The 22,851-nt window shown below is 36.1% G+C and overlaps 1 long non-coding RNA gene and 1 pseudogene across 1 annotated transcript in view; both read left to right on the top strand.

Moving 5' to 3' along the window:
* Positions 1-22,851, top strand: part of LOC137227087 (uncharacterized) — an 891,048-nt gene that overhangs the window by 584,568 nt on the left and 283,629 nt on the right. The gene's annotated exons all lie outside the window — the stretch shown is intronic.
* On the top strand, positions 10,239-10,882 carry LOC137228274 (BTB/POZ domain-containing adapter for CUL3-mediated RhoA degradation protein 3-like; annotated as a pseudogene).

Below are 22,851 nucleotides of genomic sequence, written 5' to 3'. Positions count from 1 at the left end.
GCTATTAAATTTCAAAAATCCTGGTTCTCAATTAGATATTTTAAAAAGTGGGATCTTCTGCTGTTTACTCACATAATACCTGTGTAAATGCATGCAGTGAAGACTCTCCAGGGGATTTTAGAAAGATAGAACGTGATTTGTATTTACTGGTTTAAAATTTTAACCTGGGGAGTTATTTCCTTACTCTACATTAGAAGAATGATCTTAGGAATGCAACTAGTCTGAAACACTAAATCTTTAAAGCATCACCAGGATTATGGGAGAAAGAAGAGAGGAAAAGTATAGAATCCTGGAGTGTTAATAATTGGAAGGGACTATAGAAATTTTCTAAAATATATTTTAAATTCCAACTCTTCATTTTTTTCCAGAAAACAATATCCATTCCAGAAAGAAAAAAATTTAATGAAAGATTCATAATTAGAAACATATAGAAAATCCATGTCAGTATATTCTAAATAAATCATCTTAAAAAATAATTTCGTGAAAACAGTTCCTGTGTTGGAATATCCCCAATCAATCCATAGAACTCATGAGAATACCTGAAAGATAGTGCTACATTTTTCTTTCTTTCTATAGAATGCCATTAAAAAGTGTAATTAATGAAAACAATATCACTTCAGTAGTTTGTGCATATAAATTCCCATTACCAAATTCCTAATTTTGTGTGTGTACAGCTTAGATTATTGACTGAATAAATATATGCAAAACTTTTTCATTTGGATTTTTTTCTCTTTTTACATCATGATTTTTGACATACATGCTGAAATGCTACTGGGGTGTTTTATTTTCATATATTCTGAGATTCGTGGGCAGCACCATTTATTTTAACCAAATTAAAGTCAGTAAGTGTCTTCCATTAGATTTGACACATGGAAGGTGGGAACTTGTTGATCTCTTTCTCTTTAAAATTCGTAGCTATAAGGTACAGGGTTGGTTGGCCAGTGGGTATCTTTCTGATTGTGTGAAGAAAGTTTGTCTATAGCACAAGAGAATAAGGGTGATTTAAAGAGACTAATAGTGACATGTAGAGCATGAAAATGTAGAGACAGAGATTGAGAGTCTATGGCATACATTGGAGTCAAGCCAGTATCATCCTTAAATTTCCCAGTTACTGAGCAAATGAAATTTGCCATTTTACTCAGGGTAGTTTGAGTTTTATTTTATCATTTGCAATTGAGAAATACACTGTGGCCTCTGTAAACGCTCAGAGTAAGAAAACAAATTTATGAATTGCATATAAACTCCAATCTACTGCAATATGATAAGGCAAATGTATGAATGAGGATACCACTGGTAACATCTCTACATTGTACAAGTCTCACTTTTTCTTCATGATAACCTCTTCTGGTAAGTGACCTGTAGGAATGAAGCAAAGTGTCCGTATCAATTAATGCTTCAATATTAGTAAAGCTTAATAATGTTCTTGCTTTTAAATAAAAGTTTAATATTTTTCTTTTTACACAAATTGGTCATTTTGTGCTTAGCTAAATTTGAGAACCATTGTTTAAATAATATAGTTCCTTAGATTCTCAGAATAAAAAAATATATTTTTTATTTACCAAGACAGGTATTTCACTAGGCATTTCCTTCAACTATTTCAGTGCCTTCACTGGATTTTAAAATTGATATCCCCTAAGTGTGTTCTAGTTCTCCTTTGGAGCAAATAAGCAGCCTCTAATAATGGAGTGCAAATATGTTTGTAGAAAATACCTCAATTCATATTTTGTTCATTTGTAAAAATGCTTCTCAGAAAAAAATAGTTCATTGCACAATTTTATAAAAATCTTTGAAAGTTTCTATAATCCTCCTATCCTGTTTCCTTGTTTTATGGCTCACTTTTACATAAGTGTATGCATAGTACTTGTCACAGTGGTGTTCACTCAAAAGATGATAATTGAAACATTGGTGATAGCTAGTTGTGGAAGCATCAGTAAGGAGTAAATGTTTCTTTATCCTTTCTCGCTAGCCTTGGTGCAAAGCATGCCTTGTTTAAGAATAGCTTTAATTTTACCTGGTCTGCCACATCTAGGAAAATTGAGGTCAATTGATTATATCAACACAAACAAATGTGCTTAAATAAAATGAGAATTTCCCTCATTAACTATGACCTTCAAGTGACCCAGTTGGTGCAAAATAAAATAAAAAATGCAAAAAGCCTTGTATTGACAGGTCACATTAGTCATGATATTATATCTCTATTGATTTCTTTACCCTTTATTCTATAACAAAGTGGCTTTAAAGAGCTCACTGCCCAGAACATAAGCATACTTCATTTTCTCCAGAGTGAATTCTCTGTTCTTGGAAGTATTATAGCAGCTATTTTGGACATGCCCATTTTAAGTCCTGAAATCCTGAACTTTTAGGCCTCAGCTGGTGTCAGGATAGAGGACATAACAAAATTTCTTCTCAGCCCCAATATCTTAACAGAGAGATAATCACAAAGTCTTGTAAGGATTCCAGGGTTCTTATTCTAGAAGTGCTTATTAAACTGTAAGCATCCTTGAAACACAATGTGAAACAAATTGGAGTTTCAAATAGCTTTAAAAGGGTTTGTTATTTCATCAGATTGTAATGTAATTCTAGTGGGTTTGTTCCGAAATTGCCGAAGGAAGGGATCAGCTCTAAATGGTGGTATCAGCTACTTCAGGACTGGCAAGTGTTTTCTCTAAAGGTCCAGGTAGTAAATATTTTAGGATTTGAGGGTCAAAGGTCTCTGGAAGAACTACTCAACAGTACCTAAATGAATATGTGTGACTGTTTAGATAAAAAATAATTTGCAAAAAGAGATGGTGGGTTGGATTTGGCCACAAGCTGTAGTTTGTCCACCCCGGAGCAATCCTGATGAGGGCATTCCTGGTTCCATTCTAAGTGATGTGAGAACAGCCTATGGGGAGGGGAGGCTGACAGGGCTATCAAGCCTAAAAGATTGTTATTCACATTAAAGCTCCTTTCGCTTTTCCTTCGTATTGTAGGATGAAAACTCAGAGCCTGACTTCTAGGACCTTTGATTTATATTATACAATATAAATAACTACATTAAAGTGAAGAAATAAATTCTGCCATGATAGAGATGCAAAAATGAGTAAGAGGTAAAGGCCCACTAAGTAGGATGTTAACAGTTCTGAGTCTTTCCCTAATTTGTCAAAGAAAAATGGAGCCTATATATTGTAGTTTAGTGCAACATGATCCAGTAGAAATATAGTGAAGCCACAAATGAGAACTCCATATGTAATTTATTTATTTTTTAATTAATTAATTTTTTTACAGTAGGTTCTTGTTGGGTATCTATTTTAAACATAGCACTGTTTACGTGTCAATCAATTTATAATGGCTAGTAACCCCACTGAAAAAAAGAAGCAGGTGAAAGTAATTTAAATAATATATTTTCTTTAAACCAGTATAGACAAAATATCATTTCAACATCTAATCTGTAAAAAAAAATATGTATTATATATTTCTTATTCTCGTACTGATGCTTGAAATCCAGTGTGCATTTTATACTTACAGCTCATGTCAATATATACTAGCCACATTTCAATTCCTCAACAGCCTTGTGTGATGGGTAGCTATCATATTGTACAGTGCAAGTTTAGTGACTTAAAAATATGTTTTTGGATTCAGGCATCCCTCAGTTTGAATCCCTAATTCCACCACATAGCATATCCACATCTCAGTTCCCTCATATATAAAATGGGGATAAAAGCTGTGATTACCTACGTGTGTGTAAAAACACTTAGCACAATATCTGGCACATATAAAGTGTTCAAGTGATAGCTAACATTACTTATACCTGACAAATAATAAATTTCTCTCATTCTTGCATATTATGTCTCTTTGTATATACATACACCTGTTGGTTCATTAGAATTGTGAATGACAGACATGTATATAAATACAGTATTATCAAACTAGATGTATTTGAGGATTTCAGAGACGCTTGTTTCAAAGAAATAATTCTCCATGAATGCTCACTGCAGATTAATGTTTTAGCAAAAATTACAACAGTGATACTAGATTTCAGATAAAATTGTTTGTCTCTAAGTGCTACCATTGTTAAATAAAAATGCTTCCTACCCTTTTTAGTCTTCTGAAAATAAGCTAAATGTTAAAACCATGGTGTCCTTTATAATTATCTATTGAAAAACACATGATTAGGAGTATAAAATGTCATTGTTTCTAATCTTAATTTAAAATAAAATGTCATTTGGACCTTCCTCAGGAGATTTATCTCCCTGAAAGATAATCCAAGTTGAACTGGAGCTCCTATGAAGAACAAAGATTAGGTTTCCTTAACTCATAAGAAACACAGTTGTCGGGGCACAGTTAATTTAGAAGGTGCTTGTGAATTTCAGGATTACGGGGGTACTGTGTCTTTCAGTGCCTACTTTATGTATTTGGTCCCCCCCCAACACCTAACATTGTAGTGCCTGAGCATACATTTGGGACAGTTGAGTTTTGCAGTGACCAGAATGAAGATGTGTCACTTTGTTAAGCAGTCTGTCCTGCCACTTGGAATTTAGTTAGTTACATATAGACAGTCATATTGGAAAAGACATACAGAACTTGCATGGTTTAATATTCAGAAATGGAAATCTTCAGGATGAAAACTCCAAGGATGAAATTCAAGAAAAAAAAAAAAAAAAAGATTAAATAGAGTAAAAGGAAGAGGTGGAGAAAAATAGAAAGAAGAAAGAATTCAAACCCAGAGCCTTAGTAGGTGATTCTAACCAAATGGTCTCTATTATAGTCAACGTCTCAATAAAAATACAGACAGCAGGACTTTTCAGCTTTGCTGTTGGGGACATTGCTGGGATACATCAAAATTACCAGGAGGGCTTCCCTGGTGGCGCAGTGGTTGGGGGTCCGCCTGCCGATGCAGGGGACGCGGGTTCGTGCCCCAGTCCGGGAAGATCCCACATGCCGCGGAGCGGCTGGGCCCGTGAGCCATGGACGCTGGGCCTGCGCGTCCGGAGCCTGTGTTCCGCAACCGGAGAGGCCACAGCAGTGAGAGGCCCGCGTACCGCAAAAAAAACCCAAAAAAAAACCAGGAGCTGTGCCAAAGAACAAATTCAAATAACAGTATCCTGTGTGGTCTGAGCCTGATCCCAAATCGCTGCCATATCTGCAGCAAGTAAGAAAATATCTGGGTTAGTGAAGTCAATCTTATGACATCAGAATTCCATCCTTAGTGTATTTTGCTTTTTCATTTTTCCCAGAGGAGACGGTTGTGGAAGGGAATGCAAGACTCATAATCAGGCATATATGACAATATGAATTGTATCTTTAAAACATAATTGCCATGCTAAAATATATTTCCTCCTTGGTCCAGTGGAATATTTACATTAATGTGGTTGCAACTTCTAGTATTCTGTAGACATTAGGCCAGAAGTTGCTATGATTCCTAGAATTATTTTCTTTTCTTTTTTTTTTTTTTTGCGGTACGCGGGCCTCTCACTGTTGTGGCCTCTCCCGTTGCCGAGCACAGGCTCTGGACGCGCAGGCTCAGCGGCCATGGCTCACGGGCCTAGCCGCTCCGCGGCATGTGGGATCTTCCCAGACCGGGGTACGAACCCGCGTACCCTGCATCGGCAGGCGGACTCTCAACCACTGCGCCACCAGGGACCTAGAATTATTTTCTTGACAATCATTTCGTGTTTGTGAATTTCTTTACCCATTCAAACGACATTCATCCATTCAACTAAAAATCTTGAACGAATGCTAATTGTGGGCCAGGGACTAGGGTTAGATACTATAGAGACAAGGACAAAGACAGTATTACTTTCTGGAAAATATTTACAAGCAGGCAAATATCTTTACATCATCAGTATTATTATTGAATGGTTACTTAAAATACGAGTCATCATTTTTTTTCTAATTTCATGTAGACTTTCATTATTAATTTGATGTAGAGGATAACGGTGTTTAAAGTATTTTTCCAGGTTATGTAAAACATGACATCCTGTGTTTTCATTTTGAGCACATATTTATAAAATCGGAAACTTTGGCTTAATGGTGTGTGCCTGAAAACTTGAGTTTTCAAAGAAATTATTGCTACTGGACGTTTTCTTCAACCAAAATTGTATGGACCTAAATTGTGTAAGAACAACTGCTTTCTCTGGTCTGTGTGCCAGTCTTTATTTGCATTTGTGAAGGAGAAAACTAGATCATACTTTGCCGTATTTGGCTCTCAGCTGTAGAGCTCTGATCAGCAAACCTTTTAATCATGCCAGATTATGTGATTGTTTCGTGACACAGATGTACAGTCACTAGGGATTAGGATTTGTTGTTTTAAAATTGTCATTTCAGCTGTCTGTATGCAGATACAGGATTGCCTTCAAAAATCTAAATATGGATCTTTCTAAAAATGCTGACAAATACATTAGAAAAGGAAGGTTTTTTTCTACACAACTCCCTAGAACCCACCCCCCCAATTTTTAAATGAAAAAAGAAACCCTAAAACTAAAACATTTACAAAGTATACCTTAACTGGATTTATTTACTCTTCTCTGGAAAATTATAAACTCTAAGTACTGACACATTTTAGGTATACAGACAATCGAAATAACAATCACTCATGTTAATTGTATACATAGTTAAACTATTAGAAAAAAAATGACTACATTATAAGCTCACAACTTGATATGTTTATGGATAATCTCAGAAATTTAAGAAAACGTATAATATTGTGTCTGAAAATACATTAGGCTCTTGATAAATGGCCCTTTACCACCTCAGGGTCTTTGTCATTAACAGCCAAATGTAATATTGGCTGCATCTATTTATGTTTTTGTTTTTAGTTGATATTTATTTAGTATTTTCTGTTTGTCAGCAGGATTTTTCAACTGCTCTCTCCCTTTGACACTTGATTGTGGGTTTTCTTTTTTTTTAGAGGGATGTATGGGATTTGTTGAATTGGGGTATAAAGAAGCCATTCATATCAACAAAGTAAACTAAGGACAGACATTAAGATCATAGAGGTATCCAATGGCAGTAGAGAAGGACTTGAACCTGTAATTCCTGAATCCTATGGTCTTTCTACTGTACATACTTTGTTATTTTGACCCCAAAAGTAGGGGTGAGCATTTATTGAGTTAAATTAACTCAGCCTCCTCATTATGAAACTAAATGATTTTTATTGCACATAGACCTCTGTTTTTGATATTGAACAAGGAACAATTCTTGACCTCAATGATTGGTAGAGACATTAAATGCCTCAGGCATATGGAGATGGATGTAATTGATGGCCTAACCAGACCCTCTTTTACTGGTGCTGTGAGCCCATTCTGCTGCTTCTGTGTGCTGTCTGCGGGAACACAGGATAATTCCCCCTTATGCCTTCCAGCCCTCATGGCCCTAGACCAGTAAATGACTAATAAGGAACAAAAAAGCCAAGGTTTTTGGCCTCGAGATAGGACAGACTCTGAGGTGCGATGTATTCTACGTAGCTTCTCGTGAGGTGAGGCTGAGGCTGGAATTTTAGGTGCAATTACACCTTTTCTCAGTTTTTTACCCTTTCTGTTTTGCTTCCTCTTTTCTTTGCTCTTTTCTTCATAATTTCTTGCACTTGAATCATTATTTAAGGATCCGTTTCTTAAGAATGCAACCTGAGAAAATGTTTGCCTATAAAGTTTTGCTACCCAAGTTGTATAGCTTATTTATCTCTTCCTACCCTGTTAGCTGTTATTAGTTGCTACTCTCAACATGCCTTTTCCACTCGCCTTATGTAACACATTATGGGTTCTTCCGTTTTGCTGCTTCTAACCTGGTACAGACAGACAAAGCAGACTTGATAGATTTTTGCGTAAAGTTAGAATGTGAGTAGCTATGAATGAGGACTTGGGTTTTCCATAGATAACTTCCTCTTCTCGGCTAGAGTTTTCTTTTTCAGTTTTTCTGAGAAGTGACTTCCAAATGAATGCTACATGAAGCAGCTAAAGAACATGAGGTGATGTAATAAAGTACCAAATTATGCAGTACAAAGAGAGAAGAAAGCAAACACCCTAGTAAGATGCTAATTGTTATGCACACTGATTGAGTGACACTGATTGGAGAGCAAACACATCAAGCCCTATTCACCCCGATGCCCTCCCCTCCTCCAGTCCCCCATCATCATGCCATGAATGTGAATCAACACACTTTTCAGCAGGAGACCTCAGAATTAAATCAACTTGGCCAGAATTTTTAGGATCTCAGGTTTTGTGGGCACCTGGCTACTTATTGTGTTGAGAAACCTATGTCTTCTGGGAGTAAGCTTAACTATGAAGGGTTTGATCATGTAGCACACACTTGGCAATGTCAACACAGATGTCTTTTCACACTGTGTTGCTGTCACAAAATGGATTGTACAGCTAACCTTGGCTTTCCGCTCTGCCAGCTCTCTGAGGTCTGCTACAAAGCATATAGTTCGATACATTAGGAGAAAATATGAAAATGCGTGCCCCCCTAGGTGCTGCCATGCCCAAGTAAATAAAATGTACTGCATGTAATTTCCTTATCCACGAAGCTCAACAAGCTCCAACGGATCTGTTTGCAGAGAACAACCATATTCTACTTTGGAGTCCAAATTATTCAGCTTTATTTTTCATTCTTTTAAATTTTCCTATTTCCATTATGGTAATCCATGGATGTAGGATCCACTCTGTGTAATGTGTGGCCTAAAATCATGTTATCTTTATATCTGAAGTTCTTCCTTTTTCCATATAGAGTATAAATTAGTGGTACAAACAAGGCTTTGGGAGGGAATCTTTAAACTAGTTAAGTGAACAGGCTGCTCTAGTGCCCTTAAGCACTTCAAAAGCATGTATTTATCCACAGATGGCTAGTATGCTAATTACCATTTGTTATTATTTAGGTCATTAAACCCACTTCCCTAGAGAACTGCGTTAGACAGCTCCTTGTTTTGTAGCCCACGCTGACCTCCTGTATATTCTTAAATGGAATCAAATTTTGTTTCTCAGGAAACACTATTTGCGTGACTCTATTTAGTAAATCAGACTGGCTTTCCTCCTAAATGATTTTATCATGCTTCAGTGACATCCACGTGGCTGAAGAGATGGTGGCTGTTGGTGCTTATTATAATAATGCTTATGACATTCTCAATATCATAAACACATTGCTTTCTTTAGTTTCAAAGGAAGACAGTATTGTTATGTTCACTAGATGTTGTGGATTCATTGATATAAATATATAACGATGAAATGATGTAAATGATAACTTGTCTTGAATGCAGTATTGCCATGTCAAAATGGTGGAATCAAATATAATCTCCCAGAAGCTGATTCGTTACGTGGAGTTTCCTTGGCAAACCAAACACCAGTGTCATTCTTCTCACTGAACGATCATCTTTTTTTAGCAGCAATGGTGTAGTGGAATTGGGGTCTCTCTCTATAATAGAATCTAATGCTACTTCCTAGTTGCAAACGTTTTGCCATCTCAAAACATTTTGCATTAATTTAATTTACATGTGTATAATCCACTACAACAGGAAATAAATTTACTCCAACCAATACTGATATGCTTCAATTCACCAGCTTGCAAAAATTATGTAATACATATTGTTTCTCTTGTTTCTTTGGCTCTCAGGAACCTCAGAGCTAATCCTGTGCTTAATTGCTGAAATCATCCTTATTTAACATAGAAAGAAGCATTTCTTTAAATCACGTGGTCTTGTTTTAATGGTCCAGTTAAATATGCCTTTTATAATTATAATTTTATATAATTAATTATATAAAAATTATATTTTATATAATTAAAGCAAATGCTTTGGGGACTAATCATAGAATAAACAATAAACATATTCATCTAATTGTGGCCTGTCAGATAGAGGGGAAAGATTACTATAGTTCTTTACAGAAGAGAAAACAGCTTAAACAATAAGCTTCCTTTATTACTTAAATCTAAGTTACTTCTGCAAATGTGTCAGATATTTCGTTATTTAAAATAGTGTAAAATAACAAAAAAATCTGTTCTCCATTCATACAAAAACACCAAGCAACTTTTTTCTGATGTGATTAAAACATTTTAAACATGCATTTAACAAGTCACCAAGGGTTTTTACACGACACAAAGCATCTAAAACACCAGTTACCTAGTTATTTAAGACTAATGAACTCATCGATGGATTTGTTTTTGCACAGTTTGCAAAAATACTATTCACTGTTAGATATAGATTATACTTTGACACTAAAAGAAATATGTTCTATAATGCAAATAAACAATGCAGGAATCACTTAGGTAAGATGCTCAACTGCCTTTATGATGGAGCAGTCTCATTGCCTGAGAGCCACGAGGAAATGGAGAAGCTGTTGACAGAGGCCAAGGTTCAGGGCCTCATAGACAAGTGCCAGGCAGGCCTATGAAACAAAACGAGCCTCGCTGCGAAGATTCTGATATCACCGCTTCCAAAGAAGAAGGAAAACTTACAGCAACTTCAAATAAGCTAGTTGTATAATTTCTGTATAACAGAAGTGGCAACGACTATTCACTTACCAACGTATCTGACAACACTTTGTTGAAAAACTTGTTTTGACAACCTGTCCCTGAGCTTTGGTGGAAGGTCCTATTCATAAAAGATGTTACTGAGGACAAATTTTGCTCTTAATCCTTTTAGGATCAAGGCTACAAGATGCTGGTTTTGTTATATGTTCATCCTCTACACCACTGTGAAGAAACAGACCAAAGTAGAATTCCCTTAAGCCTGGACTTATGAAGAGAGACTGAATACTTTGCCCATTGAAGTCTAGGATAGCCAGGGATTTAATTATGCAATCCTAGAGTCCACAGATGGGGCAGCCAAAGACTCCACCATCTGGAGGAGGATGAGAACGGGGCTAGCTTGTATTTATATCACGCACCTGGCCGCCGGGCTAAACACTACCACTGAACTGGCAGCAGACCTGAGCTGTACTCCCTACTGCCCAGCCACCCTGCTGTGCTCCTGGCAGGCTCCTGGGCACCTTTCCTTTCCACTGAGTCTAGAAATCGTCTTTTAAAATGAGCCATATTACTAGTTTCCTTGTTTGCTTGATAAAACTTTTCTTTTAGTTCTGTCTTTACCCAAGGTGAATACATCTCCCCATTGATGTATAAGTCCATCTGAGTTCTCTTTTTTTCAAGTGAGAATACTTGGAGCCAGGGTATTTCAATTTTCAGAGGAAAAAGTGTGAATGGATGTAGGCTGTATATAAGACCTTTTCTGTGCAGTATTTTGTTGATGGTGTTTACTACCTTTTGGAAATATCTGTTCGTTCTTAACTAAGGAGCTGTTAAAAAATCCAAAATAGTTTAACAATTTTCAAGCCCCAACGAACTAGCTTTTGGAACTTATGCTTCTACGACTATGCAATATCTTCTTGTTTTGGCAAAAGTTCTTCCACTTGTGGTTTTGAATTTGGGCTTCTTGATAAATAGCTGCATCTCGTATCAGTGATGTGTAAGCAGAAGAGCCCTGTACTCCTAAAACTCTGTTTCTAGTGTTGCTTTTGATGCATAGCATTGTTTAAGGTGAAAGTCATTTGTGGCCTTGATTAATTCTTGGTCTGATTTTTGCAGAGACTCCCACATGTCCAGTTGGGAGTTTGGCTTTTATGATGGCATTAGGCTTCCTAAGATATAAGCTTTGAGTGACTGTTCAGCTCTGCTAATGGCTCCTTTCATGACTCTTGCATTTTTGATTGCTTTCCCATTCCAGGAACAAAATGCATTCCAGGAATTAAATCTGAGTTTGAGACTCTCAAACTGCTGTATCACAGGATTTATATTCTTATTTTTCATCCTTTTTCTTCATTAAACTGTACTTACCAAAGCCAGTGGATGCTCTGCCCTTTGCTTACAAATGAAATTTGTCCCCAAGCATGGCCTTCCACACCTCCAAGGGGTGCGGTTCACAATACGACTGGGGAATCTTGCCTATCTTATATCAGCCTTTGGTAATTCAGTAAATTCAGCCTCTGGGTCCTTGAAATAGAGTTTACAGATGAGATTATTGTAGTACATCATCTCTTCATACTACATGAAGTATCGCTTATTTCTCTGAAGATAAATCTTGCTTGTTTTATTTATCATAACTAACAAGTAATTACTGAATGCCCACTGTTGGTATTTAGTGTGACAAGTGCTGCAGACACTATCAGGTAGAAGATTATAGAGCAAAGAATACAGACTGAAACTGATTCTTTAAACCCTGAGACATTAACTACATTTTAAATATTAATAGAATGGCCAGGCTGGAGAAAGGTTTCTTGGTGTCCAGACACAAACATTTGCAGTGTTGGGAAGAGGAAAACTTCATCTTAGTAAAGCAATTTCCTAAGTAAAGCTATCCAGAAAGCTATCCAGATAAACACCCACAATATGGAGGTAGGATGAGGGAAAGATGGGCATTAGATTGAAAATGCTGAGTTCAACATATACTCTAGGAAAACAGTGAAGAGTGATATTTTGTATTTCTTTCTCAAAATTGGCGCATCTCCTTAATATTGGGTGGCATTCACTTAATATCCACTTTTCCATAACATTGGGAATTTTCCTCACCTGTTCTAATTGAAAAATATGAAACCTGAGACCAAGTGAGTATCGGCAGATTAACAGTGGGGTGATTGATTTCCAAGAACCAATAGTGACTGAATGCTTACGAATATGCATTCTAATCTTGATGGGGTTAAGCAAGTTTTCAGGCAATGGCTCTGTGACTTTATCCTTAGAATTTCTTAATAGGGACTCTTCACATGAAACCATACATTTTCAAGAAAATAACTGGCTCAAATGTCATTTCAGATTCATAAGCCACGTCTCCAGTGCCATTTCACACATGAAGAATCAGTAATAGAATCATTTGGGGGATTATTTGTTCATACACATTTTAACTTGGAATCTTTTTCTTGGACAGTTTTTGAAAATAGGGTGTAAAACTATCTTTCTGGAATAGTTGGGATGGAGCTCTGATGGACTAGATAATCTCCATCCCTTTCAAACCATGCTTTTCATACTGTGATCTCTCTTCCTAAGCCATTTAGGAAACTCATTAACTTAAGCTTTGGTTGGTGTAATTACACAGTTGTGAAAGGGTGTATCTTGTACACTGTTCTTCTGTACTTTGTAAACAAGTCCTCTCTGTATCAGACAACTGAGAATGTATAACCATTACTTCAAAATAGCAGTTACAGAACAAGGCAAGCTTAAGCACAAATGAAAAGTACAAGTTGTCATTCCTTTAGTATGGATTTCTTGTAAAATGTATTTGTAAGCAGTTTGACTTAGTGGAGGATTAAAGAAAGAAAGAAAGAAGCTTTGAACCAAATGTGAAGATTTAAAGGTAATGAACCGTGACTGATGATAATTTTGGAGAAATAAAATCTAAGCTACATACTTAGGTTAAATATGAGTTGGTTAATTATAAATAGTTCATTATTTAGCAAGAGAACAGAAAAACAATTGTGCTCTTATCTAGAGATCACCTTAAATGTCTTTTCAATATATTTTTCCTTTAAATAAGCTGTAGTTTAGACTCTGAAATTGATTTTACTTTTTTTACAGACACCCACAAACACAATTTCACTTCTACCTACAGATGCTATCAGTGTAATACTGTAACATGGGTATTTTTGTGCTTTCTAATTCGATACATCTACCATGTTGATTTTACTACCTATTTTTTTTAACATTAAAATTTTAGAGTTCATTGTTAACATCAACCATGCTAGTAGGCATTTAAACAGGCTATCTGTGGTGATTCATATTCTCCGAAAATTTAAATTTCTTCCTAGAAATTTGAAAATTATGTTAGCAGCTGGTTAACTTTTTTAATATACTTAAAAAAATGTAGCTTTCTTTGGGATCAAATATGTGAATTTTAGGAATTTGAGTTGCAGCACCTTGAAGTGAATATATATTACAATGGTACAACACTGGCTTTGGAGTCACAGAGAACTGGGCTTAAATCCTGACCCTATTACTTCCTGGTCATATGATCCTGAGCAAGTTAATATTAGTTTTTGATTAAAAGGTATACATTCCTTTCAAGGCATAGCTTGTAAGAGAAGTTGTCAAGATTCAGGGTATCTTATGGAACCCCATAGCAGTAGTGAGACCTCTTACCAGAAAATGAAAAGACACTAGAAATTTAGAAATTCAGGCAACTAAGGTGGTGTATCTGTTTTATCCTTCTACGTCTCCAGAACAATTTGGCCTATTTTGTAAAACATATTTGGAGGACAAAAGAGGACCACCCAAAGGGAGTGAGAGGGCAGTTAAAAATATCATCATGACCAGGGAAGAAACATAAAGAAATGACCACTACACATAACCAGAGCATCCTCATTTACCAAACAAGCATAAAATACCTTCTCTGTAAGGCTGTTGTGCGTGGGGATTAGTAGTGATATTTAGAAAGCATTTCTGAGCTGAGCACATAGTAGGTGCTCAATAAACAAGCTTTACTATCATTCTTCTTCTTGACTAGGAAGTAGAAGACCATGTAATTATTGCATAATCTGGCCTCAAAATTAACTGAATTCTTGATCTGCTGAGGAAACATGCAGTCTAATAGAAGTAATAGAGATTGTGCCTGAAGCAGAGAATATAATTAGTAGTTGTTAATAATTATGGATACCCATCCCTCCAAGCAAGTCAAACTCTACAAAAGATAGGAAAGATGCTAATGTAAGTGGAAGATCCAATTCTCACCTTAATGGAGCACAGTTCTGTTGGATCACGTGGTATATTATGAATAAATGAATGGCACAGGGCCAATAGAAAGGGTAAAATGTTTGTTTCCGTGAGGCAGGGCATGTGGAAGAAAGGATGTGCAGTTAAGAGATGGCTCTTTTTAAGACTTATAGAATTTATTGACTCCTTAACACGACTTCTAAAAGAATGTTCATGCCTTACTCTGAGAAATATTAAAATCAATTTTAAAATTACAAGAAATCCCCAAAAGTGTTTCACAGGAGATGTGTTTTAAAATTTACTAGGAGGCTCAATTTTAATTCAGTGTTTAGAAATGGACTTTATAAAATGTCAATGGCTGCAGTTTAACAAGATCAGATATTCTGAAATTCAAACCCTCTCCTACCACAAAACACCTAAATGCTGGGTAAATTAGAGCCAACAAACTTTGAAAAGCATTACTGAGTTCACAAGAATGTAAAGGAAGTCCTCCAGAACCACCACCACAACAAAAATCCTCACAAAAGATAAATAATACAATAAAAGTTGAAAATCTACTCAGAAGCCAAAGCTGCCTTAGAAGTGTGTCTAACCCAGAAACTTCCAAGCTTCACTGGTATCAACTCCACTACGGAATAGGACTTGAACTTGACAAGTGTATGATCTGAAGCTGAGACCCCTCCCGTCCCCACACACACACATTAAGTCAGGTACTCAAAAATGACAATCTTCAACTGATAGGAATGCTTACCAAATGAACAAACCAAAAAAGCTGTCTATCTCTCTTGGAACTTGGTGGAAAAAATTAATATTCTTACAATGAATAATCTTCCTTAATAATTAGTATCAATAGCTCTTCTCTCATGGAGTCCTGAGATTTGAATTATACCATGCTCTCAACCTGTGAAACCCAATCCAAGAAACAACATTAAAATGTTTCCTAGTTGGTCACACTCCCCAGCTGGGGTTGCCAGATTTAGCAAATAAGATACAGGATACCCAGTTAAATTAGAATTATTTCTAATTTTCCTGTGTATATATACACAGAGATTTAAAAATCTTGTATGGGATATATTTCTATTAAAAACACCATTTGTTGTTTAGCTGTGTATCTAAATTGCATACCTTTTTGTAATACCATTTCCCTGAGATCTGACTCTTCTTAACAGTTCCATATTTTGCACAATTTGCTTAAAAAAATTCTTGCAGTTACAGTCAACCTTCTATTTACATTGTAACGTAGCTCTATAGTGGTCACATGCAACTTATTTATTTTGTCCATTGAACATTCATTCATGAGAAAACATTAATATTATGAGCCAGTAGACTGAATATCTGTTTGCATAAAGTTAACAACTCTGAGAATTGTTCTTCAGATTTGATGTTTTGAAACACGAAATACCATCTTCAAGACATAACTTGCTTTTCCAGTGTTCCTCCGTATGTAGTGATCGATGGCTTTTAAAAATGTGCTCCAGTAACAAAAAACAGCATTGTCATGAGTTCTCATTTCCTTCCTCTTCATTTCATGAGTCCACATGTTCTCATACTGGTGATTATTTAATAATGCACATGTAAAAAATTAAATTCTTCAGAGGATGAAATCTAATCCAAACAAAAATCATGGCAAGGGCCATGATAATTATTCATTATGAGTTGAATCTTTCCTGTTCATAAGTCATAGTGTCCATTTTAATAACACCCCGATACTTTAAGGAATACATTTTTATTAGTTCTTTCTTTAACGCATTCAACAAGTTCTTTTAAGCAACAATACATTGATAACAGTGATTTTCTTTCAATTTACTAAAGAGGTATTGAGAACTATGAACAAGAAATAAGTAGGCTTCACTCAATGGATTATTAAAAATCTTAACAAGAATTTGGGAGGCTCTTTTCTTCAGAATTAAAGTATGATTTTAGTGCTTCAAATAAATGGAGATGTCCCCAACTGCATCTGTTAAAGGGACCCAACAGGTTTTTGAATGTGGGAATTGAAGAATACTGAATATAAACAAAATCACAAAAATCCTTTAATTGCTCCCTTTGAGCAATTGAACAGAATAAATGATGAAGAGAAAAATTTCATCACAGTTAGTTCAATGTCAATAGGAAGAACATCAATACTGTTTCAGCAGTATAACACAGAACATGAGAAGGACAGCCAACATCTTCCACAAAATTATTCATATTTTGTTTCACCTTTGAATAAACATTGTCTGCACCTTTACATAAATACCCAGCAAATTTCAATTTGGATTATATCCACCAAAAGGTGTACATTTTTTTCTTATTAACTTCTAATTCAATAAAAGAGTCTCTGCAAAAAATTTACTATTGTTCCTGAAGTCTTACGTGGAAGGTTTTTCCTTGGAATAGCCTTATAAGCAAGGCTTTTTCAGGAGAAAAATATTGCACAAGCAAAGGGGAATTTTTTTTCCTACCTTGTGGTAACTTGTATCCATGGCTATAACATAAAAAGGTGAGGCATTTATATCTTTGATAATTTCTGTAAAAGTGAATGGAACTGTTGCATTTTTTATTTTTGTAGATTTCCTTTTGACACTTGAGAATTTGCTTGCAGTTTCGGAATCAGAAAATGCTTCTAGTAGAAGTATGTGTAGCCGTTTTAGCTGTAAAACTGGTGGTATACATAGCAGACAGCCATTACAACTTCTGCTTCTGTTATAACGTTATAACAACTTCTGTTATAACGTTACTTCTGAATTTTGTTAATTGCTTTTCTTCAGTACTAGTTGAGGAAATCATCTCTTCTGCTTAGCTGTATTATATGCTGACTTATATCTCACTTTCCATCTTTTGTTTATATTGACTAAACAGTTGTATCCTGCACAAATTTAAATTCTTTTTCTTCATTTAAATAATTGTCCAGTGTTTAAAATATTCATCACAAAATTTATGCTTGAATGTTGACAAGGTTTGTGTTGTGTTTATATATACACAAATAAAAATTTGATGATAGCAACAACTACCAGAATTGAAGGATTGAATATGATAATCTCATGTCAGTGTGTCATTTTGCCTGTAACTCACGTCCAATTCAAAACTAACCATAAACATAGGTGAATCATTGAAAGAGCTGTGAACTAATAATAATTGAACTTGATAGCTGTTGCAGACTCCTCATTGACTGCAAAGGAGACCTATCTTCATAAGGCACGGTCTCCTGTAATGATGCCCGATTGATTTTATGTAAATATTTTGGAAACCTGGCGCTCAGGGGCTGGGAGTCTGTCAGAAGCTGGAATGCTCAGGGCGTGGTGGATCTCAGCTGCCTTGCTGTGATCACTGGAGTAAAGTCCTATTGACGGCTGGCTTTTAGAAGCATGAGGGACAGGAGGCTCGCCTGATTGGCTGAGTTTCTCAGCACGTGAGAGCTGACCAGGAGTTATCTCTGACTAGACACTTTGGGCAAACAGTGGTGTTTTTATTCTTCAATATGAAAAATATGTACTTGTTGTTTGCAAGCTTCTCTTTTGATCTTCTCTCAAACTATAGGAGTTGTTCAGATCTTCAGTTGTGGAGATATAATTCTCAGGTAGTGTTGTCATTTGTCATTTAAGCACCACTGAACATATTTTGAAATATCTTTTATATTTTAAAATTATTTAATGAAAAGCTGAATGTAGGCCATTTCGGGTACCCTGACAAGCTCCCTAAAGAGCACAGGAAAAAATCATTAAATACAGAACATGTCGGGTATATATATAGGGGTTGGGGAAGAGAGAGGATAGGATATCTGGCAACCCACGTAGTAGGGACAACATGAAGATAATGTTCAGTGTATTTACAATTGTGTAACTGAAAGATTATAAAGCAAAATTAGCATAAAGTAGTGAAAAGTAGCACAGTGATGAGGACACACTTATAATGAGTACTTGTTAAAAATTAAATAAACATGGATTATAAAAGCTGACTTCCAGAAATAACATTAAATAAGTGAATACTTTTAAAGTGTTACCACCAGAAGGAAAACTGCCCTTGAAGTTATAGGAAACCTCTGTGTCTTAGTTGGCAGAATAGACGTACATATTTTTAATTTTATGTTTGTGTTTACATTATTAGCATCTATTATTATTAGCATCTATTCACAGAACTCCCTGTGACATACAATGCAACGGTATGAGAATTGACATAACTAATAATTGACATACATTAGAATGATCATAGATAAACTTTCCTTTGAAGTCCACCTGTATGTTGCTTTCAACATGTGTATGATTTCATTTACTGTGCTATTGGCATGAATCTTCGGTTGAGGCTTTTTGGATTTTCCTTTTTACGTTGTGAGTCATTTGATCTTTAAAATTTTTTAAAGAAAAAAGGCAAAAACACTGCAATCAGATGTTGTGTACCCACAGGCATTCAAGTTTCTCCTTTAAAATTTGTACCTTTAGGAGGTGGGTTTGACTCCCATGTGAAATTAAGTGGTGAGAGCGTCAGTCCTTGGTGAACAAACACACACATACACAGAGAATATTTCCTCACTCAAGGAAACTTCAGGAATATATATGTTGGGTAGAAGGTTCCAAGTGGCAAAACAACTAACATTCATTGTACGAACTTATCCGCAAATGCCAGCCGTCCAAGTTCCCTCCCTCTTCTTACTGCCTTACTAGTCACGTGACGCAGCCTTCAGTACTTAAGCACAGAGGAGTCAACACTTAAGCACAGAGGAGCTATGTTGCTGCCATTTCTGTCTCCCAATCCAGCAACTGAATTGACTTCTTCATTTATTTAGGGTGTCTAAGGGGCAGCAGAAATTTATTTCGTTTAAGAGGAAAAGAATGTTTACCTTATAAAAGGTTAAAATGTCACTCCAGGAGCATCCTTAAGCACTGCTGCTGAGAGAAAAATACCAGTATTTGGAGTGTCAAAGTGAGTCATCGCTCAGCTTGCTTCTTGAATTCCCAAATTGTTTTCATTTCTTACTGCCCAGAGCTTGCTGAATGTTGATCATCAAAATATAATAGAGATATCTTTTCCTGTATCCTCCCATAAAGGACTGTTTGAATGTCAAAGCGCTGGGCATTCTTGACCTTAAACACGCTGGGCACCTCCATGGTTTCAGCCAGCAGTAGAACCACACAACATTCTCTTTCTTCAGTTAACGTGTCACTATTTCCCCATGATAGCAGAGATTTTATACCAAAAACAGCAAGTGGTCAAGAGCTAAAATAGACTTACCAGCATGGTCCTTCTATAGAGATCTCTGATATGTAGGGTATCTATTCCGTGTGTGTGTGTGGCAGGGGGGAGGTTGTCGTGGCCAATGGCAATTGGTATAAAAGGATTGCGTACATTTAAAAAACATGGAGACATTACTGAAGTAACTTTTAAGGCTTTGCTAACATTGTAGTAAGGGTTTATTTTATGGCTTTTTTATCTGTGACTTGGAGGATAATTATAAAGAGAGTGGCTGTTCCTCACAGATGGTAACACTAAAAGTAATGTTCAGAAACATTACTTGTTGGATTTAACCCTTTGCTGTCCTAAGATATTTTGAAGAATTGAATTCTCAGCTAGTACACAACGTTCTACCCGCTCTGAAACCCCTCTCCCTAATTACTAGGTTCATGAAAGCAAAGAAACAAGGTTTGATGAATGATTCTGTTCCTTGTGGTTCAAAGACATACCCCCATCTGTACCGCTTCTTTTGCGATGGCAACCAGACCATGGATTTTCACGTGTTTATCTATCTTATGAAAGCCAAGACCAGCTCTACAAACCTCAAGTGAATCTGAGTAGTGTTGACTGCCTGCCCAGCTTCACAGAAGTGACTTTTGGGTGAGGCATGATCATATGTATAATGTGCTCTAGCACGTCCCTCTCCGGCTTAGAAGACTGAGTGATATCTAGTATGCTTGGAATTTTTTGACTCTTCATCTCCTACCATACCATTCTCCTCTTCTCCCCTAAACCAATTCACCATTATTTTTGGAAAAAAGAATATTGGGGAATCCAGTACAGTTCAGCAAAATCTTCACATTGAAATGGGCCTAGAGGAGAGTCAACAGTGAAGAACTAGGCCCACTAATGTTCTTGAAATATATTGCCTCTCACTTCGGCAGCCTTTGTGGTTTTTGTTATTGCTTGATTTATTAAAATATATTAACCCAGTGACTTGGGGAGTTTATATAATAGCTTGGGCAAAATAACACTGTTGTTAAAAATCTCCGGACTGTTTTCCAAACTTTGTTTCCAATCGTACCTCGCAAGTGTGACTCGTAGATGTTATTTACTACTTATTCTCACAAATTTCCTTTCATAGGTTCACAGCTTAGTATAGTAGACGACCAACAGCAGAGTGTTGTTTTGTCCGTGATTAATGGCCAATATGGTTTCATTAACACTAACAGAAAATGGGTATAGTTTTACATCATTACTCTTCACTCAAAAATATGTCTTCTTAAACCCCTCCAGTGAAATACCTATTTTTCTCAGGGGCTAAGGGAGTAGGGCCAATGATAAAAGCATCAAGTAGATGCCAGGAGTCAGGAATAAGAAGACTCACAATAGATGATGCTAATTCTCAGGGTTCTCACCTTGTCCAGGCCCTTGACTTAATGTGGTACATCCATAAAGGATGGATAATCAAATTGAAGCCCCTAAATACTGTGGGAACTGTTGAGAGGAGCTTTTATTATTTAAACATTGACTTACCAATAAATGCACCATAATAAAATACATCCCACTAACTTTGTTCCATCTTATCTTAAATGTATTCTTTTTACTGTACAGTTATGTGATGTCATTTTCAGATGGTATTATTTAGAAGTAATACCATAACTGGGAAACAAACAACGTCTTAATCTCCAAGCCACACTGGAGATCTCAACTTAACCTATTATACTCACTTTTTAAACATAGGCTATGTCTGCATTTAAACAAAGTATGGATTTGTACGTATTTTTCCTAAAATAGCTTGTTGACCTTCAGGGAGAACCGGCAAGTCAGAGTTAAGGTTATACTGAGGAGTGTTAATTAGCATTCACCAAGAAGCCTAAGGAAGACAAAGATTGATCTTTGCACTTCGAGTGGAGTAGTTGGTTTTCACGGAATTTATAACTATAATGTCCGATAACAAAAGGACATTCTTCTAATTTAAGTTAAAATGGTTTCTTTTTCAGTTAGGAACACGCACTCATTTAAAAGCAAGGAAATTGTTTTTCCTAGTCACCAATACTGTTTATAAATTGGGCTTTGGGAGGAAAGTCTTATTTGTGACCAATAATTATGCAGTACAAAATCAACAGAAAAAGATAGTATAAAAGAAGTTTCTATAATAACATTAAGTGATGTTTAATCTCTAAATATAAAGGCAGTGTACAATACTCATACTCTGAAATTAAAGAATCACCTACAGGCAAAGATTAATTAGATAAATTTAATCCCATTCCTAAGCCAGACTCTGGAATGTATGAGAGCTGCTTTTGCGCAAAAGCAGAATCTGAATTCGCTACCACCCTGACCACCCCCAACCCCCAGCTCTGTACACCAACCTCGAGCCATTCGAGAATCAGTCCGTATGCTTTGGACACACTTCTTTTAGGATGTGGTTCAAAACCCGTAGCTTGGAACCAATTGCTCCTCAATTGTGTGTAGATTAACTTTATAAGCCCCCTCTTGCATCATTACTTTCCACTAAGAGTCAAAGTTCTTACCATCTCCTGAATGTAGAGCAGACCCTAAGGTACCTTTCTGCCCCTTTGTCTGCTGTTTCTAGTGCCAGGAATTCCTCTCCCTCCTCTTCACCAGAAGAAAACCTTTGTTTCTTCCATAGGCTATTGACACCTTCTCTGTAAAGCCTTAATCAGGTTCTCCATTCAAGATTAGCTGCCATTTTCTTTGTGTTCCCATAGCAGCTGGGTGAAAATCTGTTCACAAGTTTGTCACTCCAATTAGACAATGAATTCCTCAAAAGGAAAAATTGATAATCATTGTCTCCATATTGCCCTGTGTTATTTGGCATTTATTGGTTCTATTTTACTTTGAGGAATAAATGAATATTACACCTAGTTTATCTTGTTTTTTAAATGATGTTCTTTATGTGCAAGATTTAATTATGAAAATATTTTACAGTCCAAAAATATTGGAAAAGTTTTAGGACTCAACTTCTTTGTTATATTGGGTGGTCTTGAAATATCATTTAAAAAGACTTTGTGC

This window comes from Pseudorca crassidens, chromosome 7 (assembly GCF_039906515.1).
Source record: "Pseudorca crassidens isolate mPseCra1 chromosome 7, mPseCra1.hap1, whole genome shotgun sequence".
NCBI classification, from domain to species: domain Eukaryota; kingdom Metazoa; phylum Chordata; class Mammalia; order Artiodactyla; family Delphinidae; genus Pseudorca; species Pseudorca crassidens.
Note: the sequence above shows the minus strand (reverse complement) of the source record. Positions and strands in the feature narration are given on the sequence as shown.